The following is a 13,516-nucleotide window of genomic DNA, read 5'->3' on the forward strand; positions in this document are numbered from 1 at the left end:
CAAGCTGCCATCAATCACACAGCCACCCACTCAAAGAGACGGGAGCGATGTAAACATTCACACCCGCCCCCATCCACAATGTTTTTGTAACAATTATAATCATCATGTCTGTCTGTCTGTATTGACACGTTGTATAAGTTGTCCTCCTTCAGGGCACCGTTTACCGATTAGACGTGAACTTTATTTCAGGGTAATTTTCAGTCTCCGTTTGACCCATTATGTAAGCTGTGATATAAGAAGATAACTGCAGATGCTGGTACAAATCGAAGGTATTTATTCACAAAATGCTGGAGTAACTCAGCAGGTCAGGCAGCATCTCAGGAGAGAAGGAATGGGTGACGTTTCGGGTCGAGACCCTTCTTCAGACTGATGTTATGAAGCTATGATGTTACGATTTACCAGCTGAATTATTTTTAGTACTCTTTCCTTTTGTCTACACTATTGGCACCCGACATAATGACTCCTTCCCCCAGCCCCCGCGTTAGTGTTTAAAAAAAAAAATCATTGTTCTGTCAAATAATTTAGAACATTTTACAAATTTAAAAATGCTAGGTAATCGATCATAGAGAATGCAAAAATAAAACGTTGGAAGTGTTCAGCAGTTTAGTCCGCATCCGTGGCGATAGAAACAACGTTATCCTTTCAGCCATATAAACCCTTTGTGATTGGAAGCCCTTTGCAACTCTGGTGCTCAGCGAGTCCCATTCAGTCACTTTCACTGTTCATTGATCTACAGTGCCCTCCATAATGTTTGGGACGAAGACCCATCGTTTATTTATTTGCCTCTGTACTCCACAATTTGAGATTTGTAATAGAAAAAAAATCACACGTGGTTAAAGTGCACATTATCAGATTTTAATAAAGGCCATTTTTATACATTTTGGTGTTACCATGTAGAAATTACAGCAGTGTTTATACATAGTCCCCCCCCCCCCCCCCATTTCAGGGCACCATAACGTTTGGGACACAGCAATGTCATGTAAATGAAAGTAGTCATGTTTAATATTTTGTTGCATATCCTTTGCATGCAATGACTGCTTGAAGTCTGTGATTCATGGACATCACCAGTTGCTGGGTGTCTTCTCTGGTGATGCTCTGCCAGGCCTGTATTGCAGCCATCTTTAGCTTATGCTTGTTTTGGGGGCTAGTGCCCTTCAGTTTTCTCTTCAGCATATAAAAGGCATGCTCAATTGGGTTCAGATCAGGTGATTAACTTGGCCACTCAAGAATTGACCATTTTTTAGCTTTGACAAACTCCTTTGTTGCTTTAGCAGTATGTTGGGATCATTGTCTTGCTGTAGAATGAACCGCCGGCCAATGAGTTTTGAGGCATTTGTTTGAATTTGAGCAGATAGGATGTGTCTGTACACTTCAGAATTCATTATGCTGCTACCATCAGCAGATGTATCCTCAATGAAGATGTGAGCCAGTACCTTCAGCAGCCATACATGCCAAGGCCAATACACCCCCACCATCATGTTTCACAGATGAGGTAGTATGCTTTGGATCTTGGGCAGTTCCTTCTCTCCTCCATACTTTGCTCTTGCCATCACTCTGACACGAGTTAAACTTCATCCACAAGATCTTTTTCCAGAAGTATGGTTGCTCTTTTAAGTACTTCTTGACAAATTGTAACCCACCATCCTATTTTTGCAGTTAACCAGTGGTTTGCATCTTGCAGTGTAGCCTCTTTATTTCTGTTCATGAAGTCTTCTGCAGACAGTGGTCGTTGACAAATCCACACCCAACTCCTGAAGAGTGTTTCTGATCTGTCGGACAGCTGTTTGAGGATTTTTCTTTCTCATAGAGCGAATTCTTCTGTCATCAGCTGTGGAGGTCTTCCTTGGTCTGCCAGTCCCTTTGCGATTAGTAAGCTCACCAGTGCTCTATTTCTTCTTAATGATGTTCCAAACAGTTGATTTTGGTAAGCCTAAGGTTTGGCTGATGTCTCCAACAGTTTAATTCTTGTTTCTCAGTCTCTTAATGGCTTCTTTGACTTTCATTGGCACAACTTTGGTCCTCATGTTGATAAACAGCAATAAACGTTTCCAAAGGTTAGGTGCTGAGAGCTCTCTTATACCTGCATTAAGGAGGCAATTAAACACCTGAGCAATTACAAACACCTGTGAAGCCATGTGTCCCAAACATTATGGTGCCCTGAATTGGGGGGACCATGTATAAACACAGCTGTAATTTCTCCATGGTGAAACCAAAATGTATAAAATTACCTTTTAATAAAATGTGACAGTGTGCACTTTAGCCACATGTGATTTTTTTTCTATTACAAATCTCAAATTGTGGAGTACAAAGGCAAATAAATAAATGATGGGCCTTTGTCCCAAACATTATGTTGGGCACTGTACATTAGGTACCCTTGTTCACTGACGTCGATAGAGTTTAACACATTGAGGGAACGCTTTAGGCTACAGGAAGATGTAGTTGGCCTGGTCAGTCGGGCAAACAATTAGCGAATGGAATTTAATCCAGAGAAATGTGAGGTAATCCAAAAATGACCAGGGGCTGGGATACAGAATACATGGATATTGGGTGGCCAGGAGGATCAGAGAGACTTTAGGAACTTTATGTCCATCGATACATATAAAATTCTTAAGGGGTTGGAGAGGCTAGATGCGGGAAGATTGTTCCCGATGTTGGGGGAGTCCAGAACCAGGGGTCACAGCTTAAGGATAAGGGGGAAGTCTTTTAGGACCGAGATGAGAAAACATTTCTTCACACAGAGTGGTGAGTCAGTGGAATTCTCTGCCACAGAAGGTAGTTGAGGCCAGTTCATTGACTATATTTAAGAGGGAGTTAGATGTGGCCCTTTTTGCTAAAGGGATCAGGGGGTATGGAGAAAAGGCAGGTACAGGCTACTGAGTTGGATGATCAGCCATGATCATATTGAATGGCGGTGCAGGCTCAAAGGGCCGAATGGCCTACTCCTGCACCTATTTTCTATGTTTCTATGATCCTTAAAGGCAGCAGGTCAGGTCAGTGGGTTATTAAAAAGGCATGAAGAATACTTTCCTGTTTCAACCAAAGCATGAAGTCTAAGAACAGGGAGATTATGCTAAAACTGTATCGCAATACCAGTTAATTGATGGAGGGATTGCGAGAGCGTTGAGGATCCTGGATCTCACTGCCTGATGCCGAGGGACAGGAACCCATGTCACATTTAATCAGTAAGATGTGGGCTTGAAAGGTCCCAACCTGCAGGGCTACAGACCCATTGCTTCAAGGTAATGACTCTCTTTAGCAAGCATGTTGATGATGGGCCGAGAGTAACCACTCTGTGATTCTATGAACACATGGGTGGAATCAGGCTTTCCCCTACTCATGGAGGGAGGGAGGCAACTACCATGGCCCTGAGCACCGAGAACTGCCTATTGATCTCTTCAAATATGGGGCTAGCACTTACAAGAGTAAACTTAATGTGCAGAAAGTGTCCATTCACCCCAACTTTTTAATGAGAATAATCCAGAAGTCAATTCATAATTGAGTGGATCTGATCACGTTTGTAATCGTTACTCTTGGGATGCTGATGCTAACGCACCAGGAGTAGTGTTCCACTCGTAGTAAAGGACAACAAAACTAACTGGAGCGGCATATTCACAAAATGCTGGAGTAACTCAGCAGGTCAGGCAGCATCTCGGGAGAGAAGGAATGGGTGACGTTTCGGGTCGAGACCCTTCTTCAGACTGATCAATGTGGGCGGCAATCAGACTGGAGCGGCAATTATGTTTGTCTAAAATGGCCACCTTTGTCACATTCACCACTTCATTCACCATGGTTGGATTAGCAAAAAGCTTTATTATTTTGGGAAAATTATTCATCTGAATTGTCACAACATTCTTGAAATCGTGGAGAGAGATTCATTTCCATCTAGCAATATTTCCCACTCATTCTATATGCTTTTCCTGGTAAATAACTGTATCATGTTGAAAGCATTGAAAGGATATGAATGTGTTTCAGATCTCAATGCTCTTAATCACCCTGCCCCCCGAGTCAAAAGGTTGTAGATTTAGGTTACGTTCCTGTGAATTGATCTCAAAGAGCTTTATACGATGAAGTAATGTTAACAGGTGTTCATTTTTAGAATATGGGTGAATAAAGTAAGATTCACACACTGCTTTTTAGTGACCTTGCATATTTCCCTATATTACGTCATCTTGCAATTGGTTGCGGGATAGCCATTAATGCACCTATACTTTTTTGAAAGATGCCAAGCGATTTTTCATACCTACCTAAGTAATCACACAGATGATTTAATGTCTTGTTTGAAAGATGGGCCTTCAGTGTTACAGCATACCGTCTGGGTTCTGAATTGGGACTTGATCAAAGAATTCAAAGGATTACTAATTGATGTACTAACCTATTAAACTATTAACAGCCTTTCTGTTAACCCTCCTGTCCCATTTACCATTACCTGTTTGTGACCGATCCATAAATACAGCATCTGGAATTATCCTTATTGCTTGTTATCCTATGTTCCATCAATAATTAAGATGGGAGTACCTGGTCCATATTATATGTGAGTTTTAAGCAAATTCATATCAGGTTAGTACTTGGACAAAAACCTCAGGATATTGGGAGCACCTGGCTCTACCTGGAGAGGAGATGCTTGCCTTCATGTACGCAGTCATGTAGCACCTTTGGTACAAAGCATGTTACAATCTCTCAAATGCACTAATGGTATAGTAACCTCGAGAATGACTTTAAACTTTATAGACGAACAGCATTTGAAATTCAAATCAATCAAGGAACCGAATTGCCAAAAATAACGTTTTACCCTGGTTCAGGTTTGAATAAATGTACTACAGAAAATAAATATATTAAAAGTTTTAAATATTTTTGGGAAACACATCACAATGTAAAATGACCTCCAGGATAATAATATCAACTGATTTTGCACTAGAAGGCAGCCTACAATTCATAGAAGATGAGAGACATGGAAATGAGAAAGTACAGAGTCAACCATGACAGATTACTTTCTGCACATGACATTACTATGATCGCAGCAAGGCTGGAGCTGTAATGTTCCACATACTGCAGCATTCAATCATCGCTGGCAAAGGTTAACCTGATTACCCAGAAGTTTCTGCTTAGGGCAGCACCCAAACTGCTCCGTCTCCGAGTAGAAACATAGAACATAGAAACATGGAAAAATAGGTGCAGGAGTATTAACCATTTTGGTGGGAGCCGTTTGGCATCTCTTTTCTATGGAGGAAAATTAAACTCTTTTGCCTCTTCAGAGTTACTTCATTCATTTCTTCACATTCTCCCTTTATCTTAGTTCAACTGGAATTCCAGGAATGTTTACTTGGGTTTAATCCCCACTTCATAACCTTCCAAAAACCTCTTATAAATAACCATTCAGGACGTTGACTCTTCCAGCCAATCAATTTCACTTTGCTCTTTTTCAATCAATGAGCATTTTAATCATTGGTTTCGGAGAAGTTGATTTATGCTGCAGGCAACATGCTGTTGAATGACCGTTATCACACCATCCACATTTTTCTTCCCCTTACCTGCTGAGCAGTAAGAGTAATACAGATACAACACAAATTTGAGTCATAGAGTTGTACAGCAGAGAAACAGGCCCTTCAGCCCATCATGCCAACATTGTCAGCCATTACTTATCCATACTAATCTTATTTATCAGCACTTGGTTCATGATCTTCTATGCTTTAGTGAATTTAATCTGGGTTGTGAGCCTGCAGCACAGTTTTTAAATCTTTAGACTGGAAAGTATTTCTGCAACAGAGTGGGTGGCACATTGAATAATCTACCTCATGACTCATCCCACGAAGGTAACTCCACTAATCAGGATAATCTTCACACACAACATCAAGCTGCATCTTCCATGGTCTCCCTGATCTTAAATGCCAAAGATGACTTCACCAGTTGTCACATTAAAGCTGTTACTCATCGTATTCACAATTTTCCTGGTAAATATAGTTAAAAGATCGTGCATCAGAATGCAACGCCCCTGTAAATTAATGTCACCCCAGCAGGATAAACTCCAGGCAAGAGTAACAAGCCTGAGATTGTTCTCCTTAAAATAGGGAATGAAATCAAGGATTCTGGTAGAGGACAGAAGAACATACGTTTTGCCATTGTGCCACCTACCAGAAAGGGTAAGTTTAAAAAAAAGTTATTCTGGCCTTGTTATTAATATTGGTTAATAGTTAAATATTATTTATCTTAAGTGGATGAAAGAAAAAAAAACCCAGAGTGCTAGAAAATTGAAACAAAAGTCATGTAAAACAGAATATACTGGAAACACTCAGCTGGTCAGAGAGCTTCTGTGGAAAAAGAAACAGTCAAAGTTTCAGGACAAAGGCCCTTTGTCAGAAAGACACAAAATACTGAATATCATCTTAAGGAGATCATTATCTGAAAGTGATGGCTGGTGCCACAAGGATAAAATGAAACCGGCTTTGAGCTTCATCCTGGAGGGATTAGCGTGGAGAAGATACTTCATCTCTCTTGGCTCCTGATGCTGTTTATTACTCTTACAACAGTGTGGCCAAATTCAGCTCTAACTCCATCTGCAAATTTGCAGATGACACCAGTGTGGTATGCTGGATAACGAATAATGACGAGATGTAGTACAGGAAGGAGATAAGAGAACTTCGTAACAAGTAACTTAGTAACTCAGGACAATAACCTCTCCCTAAATGTCAGCAAGAAGTTGCAGCTAGTTATCTGCAGGGTTGCATGGCAGCTTGGTTTGGAACAACTCTGCCCGAGACGACAAGAAATTGCAGAGTGTTGTACATGTAGCCCCGTCCATTAATCAGGCCAGACTTCCCACTAGTGACTCCATCTACACGACACGCTGCCTTGGAAAGGCATTCAACATTATCAAAGCTTTTTTGTCAGACAGTGGTGTATCTGTGGAATCCATTGCCACAGATGGCCTTGAAGGCCAAGTCAATGGATACTTTTAAGACGGAGATTGACAGATTGAGGTTAGTAAAGGCGTCAAGGGTTATGGGCAGGAGGATAGGGTTGAGAGGGAAAGATAGATCAGCCATGATTGGAATGGCAGAATAGATTTGATGGGCCAAATGACTTTATTCTGCTCCTCGAACTTACGAACATAAACTTATGAAAGCCCTGTCCCACCCTGGTCATCCCTCCTTCTCCCTGCTCCTGTCTGGCAGTGGTACAGAAGCTTGAAAGTTTTGCACCATCAGACTCAGGAACAGCTTCTTCCCCTCTGTTATCAGTTTTCTAAATGGCCCTTCCATAAACTAGGGCAACTGTCCAATTCACCTCTACCCCATTGTAAACATTGGACTTTATGGAATTGATGAGCTGCAATGCTGAGAACTATATCCTGCACCCTGTACAGTCCCCTTTGCACTACCTAATGTACTTCAGTTTGCCAACTGTGCTTATGGGCAGCATATCTGATCTGTTTGTATGGTGTGTGTTGGTAATTGAGTTCCCCGATATGTTAACAGGTGAAAAGTTTCCTCTTAAAATAAATTAAGTGATTGATCTTAATAATAATAATAATAATCCATTTATTTTATATAGCGCCTTATCGCATGCTCAAAGCGCTTTACAAAAACAATTAACATAGAAACAAACAGACAAACTATCCTGACGGAAAAGCGGCGAATTCTCAACGCCAGCGTCCTCTCACGTCAGGGTCCGGCAGTAGACATTAAAAAGCACAAGACACACAGATATAATTTTTTACACAAAACAGCCATCACAGTGATTGCTCTAGGCATACCCTCACTGTGATGGAAGGCAAAGTCTTATCTCCTCCTCATTCTTCTCCCGTGGTGCCACGAGGTGATCGAGGCTCCCAACTTTTTGAAGCCCCCACCGGGTGATGGAAAGTCCCAGGGCCGAGCCGAGCAGGCCGATGAAAGTCCTGAGCCCCCACCGGGCGATGGAAAATGCTGCGGCCGGGCCAACGCAGGGCGATGAAGGGCCTGCGGGCGGGTCGATCGTACCTCGCGCTTCGGGGCGGTCGAAGCTGCTGCGGCTGGAGCTCCCAAAAACCGGTCGCCAGCCAGGGACCTGCGAACTCCCGATGTTGCGGTCTGCAGGGCCCACGGCCGAAGCCTCCGAGATGGTAAGTCCAGGCCCTGCGACCGGAGTCTTTGAGGTCGATCCCAGCTGGAGGCCGCCGACTCCACGATGTTAGGCCGTAGCGCGAACGGAGATACGACACGGTAAAGGTCGCATCTCCGTTGAGGAGGAGATTTGAAAAAAGGTTTCCCCCAACCCCCCCCCCACCACCCCCCTACATACACAGAATTAAAAATAAAACAAAACGTACATTTAACAACGACAATGACAAAAAAACAACAAAAAAACGGAGAGACTGCCGGTGAGCCGCAGCTGCAGGACACAGCCACATTAATATGTGATTAATGATCATATATGTCTCATTGGTATAGAGGCTGCTTCTGTAATTATATCCCATACTATGCCTATCCTGCAACTTCTCATTCTCATCAAGTCAAGTCAAATTTATTTGTCACATACACATACTCGATGTGCAGTGAAATGAAAGTGGCAATGCCTGTGGGTTGTGCACAAAAATAATTACAGTTACAGCATATAAATAAAGTTAATAAGTTACTAAACATAGCACAAAAAGTGTCGACAAAAATTTAGTCTCTGGGGTTATAAAAGTTGACAGTCCTGATGGCCTGTGGGAAGAAGCTCCGTCTCATCCTCTCCGTTTTCACAGCGTGACAGCGGAGGCGTTTGCCTGACCGTAGCATCTGGAACAGTCCGTTACTGGGGTGGCAGGGGTCCCTCATGATCTTGCTTGCTCTGGATCTGCACCTCCTGATGTATAGGTCCTGCAGGGGGACGAATGTAGTTCCCATGGTGCGTTCTGCCGAACGCACTACTCTCTGCAGGGCCATCCTGTCCTGGGCAGAGCTGTTCCCAAACCAGACCGTAATGTTGCCGGACAGGATGCTCTCTACAGCCCCAGAGTAGAAGCAATGAAGCCACTCAGGTGGCTTGTATTTCTTTAGCCTCAATAATCTAGCTACTTTTGAAATCATTCTTCTGGCCCTCTGGTTACTTTGTTCAAAGTGATGCAGTTCTTTCGCATATCTGTAACAGCATGTTTTACCCTTCCCTGCATCACCCCCACATGACCCTAAAGTTTGTTCTATCTGAGATTTGCACAGGAGTTTTTGGTCTTGTCCCTGTGTGTAACCTATATATCATGAGTGTCAAGGATTTATGTTCATTGTGCCAGTTGGTCGTGAAAAACTAATGTCTTAAACCACTCAGAAACCTTTCCCTCTATGTGCAAGAACAGCCATTGATTATCTTTAGGCGTTTGCTATTATTCCATATGTAATAATAATCTGTAATCATTGACGACAGCATAATAAAACTACAAATTGTCCCCTGATTATTGCATCAAAATTGCTCTCTCTCTCTCTCTCTCTCTCTCTCTCTCTCTCTCTCTCTCTCTCTCTCTCTCTCTCTCTCTCTCTCTCTCTCTCTCTTCTCTCTCTCTCTCTCTCTCTCTCTCTCTCTCTCTCTCTCTCTCTCCTCTCTCTCTCTCTCTCTCTCTCTCTCTCTCTCTCTCTCTCTCTCTCTCTCTCTCTCTCTCTCTCTCTCCTCTCTCTCTCTCTCTCTCTCTCTCTCTCTCTCTCTCTCTCCCTCTCTCTCTCCCTCCCCCTCCCCCTCTCTCTCTCTCTCATCTGCAAGCGAGAACATTCTATGCTCATTACTACTTTAGGGTTCTCATTATTACTTAATTCCATCTATATCGGTTCAACCATCTTATCTTTGTTTTGTTTTGTGCTCTCTTCCGCAGAGATACCATCATTTGCCATTAATGTTGCTCCTTTTCTTAAATCCTAACATTCTGCTCAGCCAAGCCTTCTCTTCTGCATTCATTTGCCATTAATGTTGCTCCTTTTCCTAAATCCTAACATTCTGCTCAGCCAAGCCTTCTCTTCTGCATTCCCTGTCAGCCGCGGTGCTCTAAAGTCAACATACCAGCTGTAAAACAAATGCTGAAGCTAGTCCATATACAGTGTACATTAGCTCAAGTTTAGCATTTCACACCTATTGAACAACTCATCATATTTCCATTTCCTGATGCCCTGATTTCCCAGTGTCCCCATAGCTAAGGTTTCCACCAGCTCCCAACAAGCTATTCAATTTGTTAGCCCACTTGCCTTCCTATAAAATTGATTTAAAATGTATTCTTTTCCAGGATCCACCTGCAATGTCTTCTTAGATTTTTTAGATTTAGATTTAGAGATACAGCGTGGAAACAGGCCCTTCGGCCCACCGAGTCCGCGCCGCCCAGCGATCCCTGCACATTAACACTATCCTACACACACTAGGGACAATTTTTACATTTTACCCAGCCAATTAGCCTACATACCTGTACGTCTTTGGAGTGTGGGAGGAAACCAAGGATCTCGGAGAAAACCCACGCAGGTTACGGGAAGAACGTACAAACTCCGTACAGACGGCGCCCGTAGTCAGGATCGAACCTGTCTCCGACGCTGGATTGGCTGTAAGGCAGCAACTCTACCGCTGCGCCACCGTGCCACCCTTCTTAGGTTTTTAGATTCTAAGGTATTATTTCTCAATTTGAATTTCTTAAAATTAAAGAGTAACTTTAGTTTTAAATTCTTAGGTTTCCTTCCTACAATGCACAAGCTCTAAACAACAGATTTGCCGCGAACTCATCATAAGTCCTGGACTTATCCAACCTTGTTCGTGCTCCTCCAGTGCTAGCTGGTACTCAGTAAATTATGTTTAACTTCCATTTTGTGTTATCGACGTTTGTCTGAATAGTTCACATCCCTGGATGTTGTCCACTTTCTCTCCATTAACTCAATCCGAGGAAACTCAGTTTGATACTAAAAGAAGCAACTTCTATTTTGTGCATCTAATCCTGTAACTTCAGGATTTGCCAAACTATTTTTAGCACCAAAAAGCAATTTGAAGTCAGTGCTGTAATGCCTGTGCGGGGAAACAGCAAGTACCAGTGTGGGTGATGTTGGTTGATGGATAATTACCAGCCAGGAAACCTGACCTGCTTTTCATCAAAAAGTGCTTTGAGTTGTTTAAAGGTTAAAATGGAGAGCAGGCACAGTTTAATATTTCTTCCCAAATAGAACAGGTAGAAATTTGTTACTGGGCTATAATACTGGGTGATAGGTTCCAATATCAAAACATTGAAAGATGGGAGATGGGGATGGCCATTCAGCCCTTTGACCTTGTTCCAGCATTCAGTAACATATCTCAATACCATATTCTCGGTCTGTTCCCATTCCCTTTGATGCCTTTCGAGTGAAGAAATCAGTCTATCTGTCTACTCCTATCGATCCATATTCAGTGACTTGGCCTCCACCTAATTCCTAGAGAAGATTCCAGGTTCCCCACCCTCGGAATAAAGAAACTTCTCTTCTCACCCTGTTCACCCGCCCATTTGTTCCAGACACTGAGCCAGGGCAAACCTCCCACTGAATCCATTCAGTGAGATCACCTCTCCAAAAGTGGCAACCTCGCACTATAAACCACTTCTAAAATTCAGCTTCACACTTACAGAGGAGGCTAAGATGTTTAAGACATAGCTTCACAGAAGACAGCCAACATTCCTCCCATGGGACTGAATGGGGTACGAGCTTTCTTCTGAGTATCTCGGACTGAGGGCCAGTATGCCAGTAAGGAAACTTCCAGGTGTGCAGTGCTGACCAAGGAATTTCTGACCATCTTATGATCCAGATAATGCAGGACTTTGCAGCCTTCCAAACTTCAGCTAACTTGCTTTTTCCGTCTAAATCAGAACAGATCATTTCCACTGTAGGTCAACTATAACATGGTTCAGTTTTTCTGCTTTTTAACCGCTCTGACATCATAGTTTTTGGTCCATTTTTACTTTCTCTAATTGCTTGCATTAACCCATTGACTGGATGACCTCTATCTCTACTAGTGGGGTACCGCAAGACTCAGTGCTGGGACACCAGTTATTTACAATATATATTAATGATTTGGACGAGGGAATTGAATGCAACATCTCTAAGTTTGCGGATGACACGAAGCTGGGTGGCAGTGTTAGCTGCGAGGAGGATGCTAGGAGGCTGCAGAGTGACTTGGATAGATTAGGAGAGTGGGCAAATGCATGGCAGATGCAATATAATGTGGATAAATGTGAGGTTATCCACTTTGGCGGCAAGAACAGGAAAGCAGAGTATTACCTGAATGGTGGCCAATTAGGAAAAGGGGAGATGCAACGTGACCTGGGTGTCATGGTGCACCAGTCATTGAAAGTAGGCATGCAGGTGCAGCAGGCAGTGAAGAAAGCGAATGGTATGTTAGCATTCATAGCAAGAGGATTTGAGTATAGGAGCAGGGAGGTTCTGCTGCAGTTGTACAGGGCCTTGGTGAGACCGCACCTGGAGTATTGTGTACAGTTTTGGTCTCCTAATCTGAGGAAAGACATTCTAGCCTTAGAGGGAGTACAGAGAAGGTTCACAAGATTGATCCCTGGGATGGCAGGACTTTCATATGAAGAAAGATTGGATAGACTAGGCTTATACTTGCTGGAATTTAGAAGACTGAGGGGGGATCTTATTGAAACATATAAAATTCTTAAGGGGTTGGAGAGAATAGATGCGGGAAGATTGTTCCCGATGTTGGGGAAGTCCAGAACCAGGGGTCACAGCTTAAGGATAAGGGGGGAAGTCTTTTAGGACCGAGATGAGAAAACATTTCTTCACACAGAGAGTGGTGAGTCTGTGGAATTCTCTGCCACAGAAGGTAGTTGAGGCCAATTCATTGGCTATATTTAAGAGGGAGTTAGATGTGGCCCTTGTGGCTAAAGGGATCAGGGGGTATGGAGAGAAAGCAGGTACAGGTTACTGAGCTGGATGATCAGCCATGATCATATTGAATGGCGGTGCAGGCTCGAAGGGCCGAATGGCCTACTCCTGCACCTATTTTCTATGTTTCTATGTTTCTACAGATTATCCCCGTAGCAACCTTGATCTCATCCTGTCAATGATATTCCTTTTGTCCTATCCTTGCCTCCCCCGCTTCTGCAACTTAAAATAACTTGCTTTCTCTCCACCCCAGTGCTTACAAAGTGTCTGCACCCTGAAATGCTTTGTTTTGAACTACAGTGCATTTCCGGCATTTCATATTTTTATTTCTGATTTCCAGTAATTGCAGTATTTTTGATTTTCATTCCTTGAAATGATCCACCTTCCCGATAGAAACCTTGGATGAGGTGAGTGAGTTTAAAAAGAGGATATAATTGCAGTGCAGGGAAACCAGGTAACTCTTGCAATAAGCTGCCACAAAAGATGGAGAGGAAACATGGTATCACAAAATGCTTGATTAACTCAGTGGGTCAGGCAGCATCTCTGGAGAGAAGGGACGGGCGATGTTTCGGGTCGAGACCCTTCTTTAGACTGATGTCAGGGCGGGACAAAGCTTCTTTCCCCCCCCCCCCCCGACGTCAGTCTGAAGAAGGGTCTCGACCCGAAACATT

The sequence above is a fragment of the Rhinoraja longicauda genome, chromosome 6, assembly GCF_053455715.1.
Source record: "Rhinoraja longicauda isolate Sanriku21f chromosome 6, sRhiLon1.1, whole genome shotgun sequence".
NCBI classification, from domain to species: domain Eukaryota; kingdom Metazoa; phylum Chordata; class Chondrichthyes; order Rajiformes; family Arhynchobatidae; genus Rhinoraja; species Rhinoraja longicauda.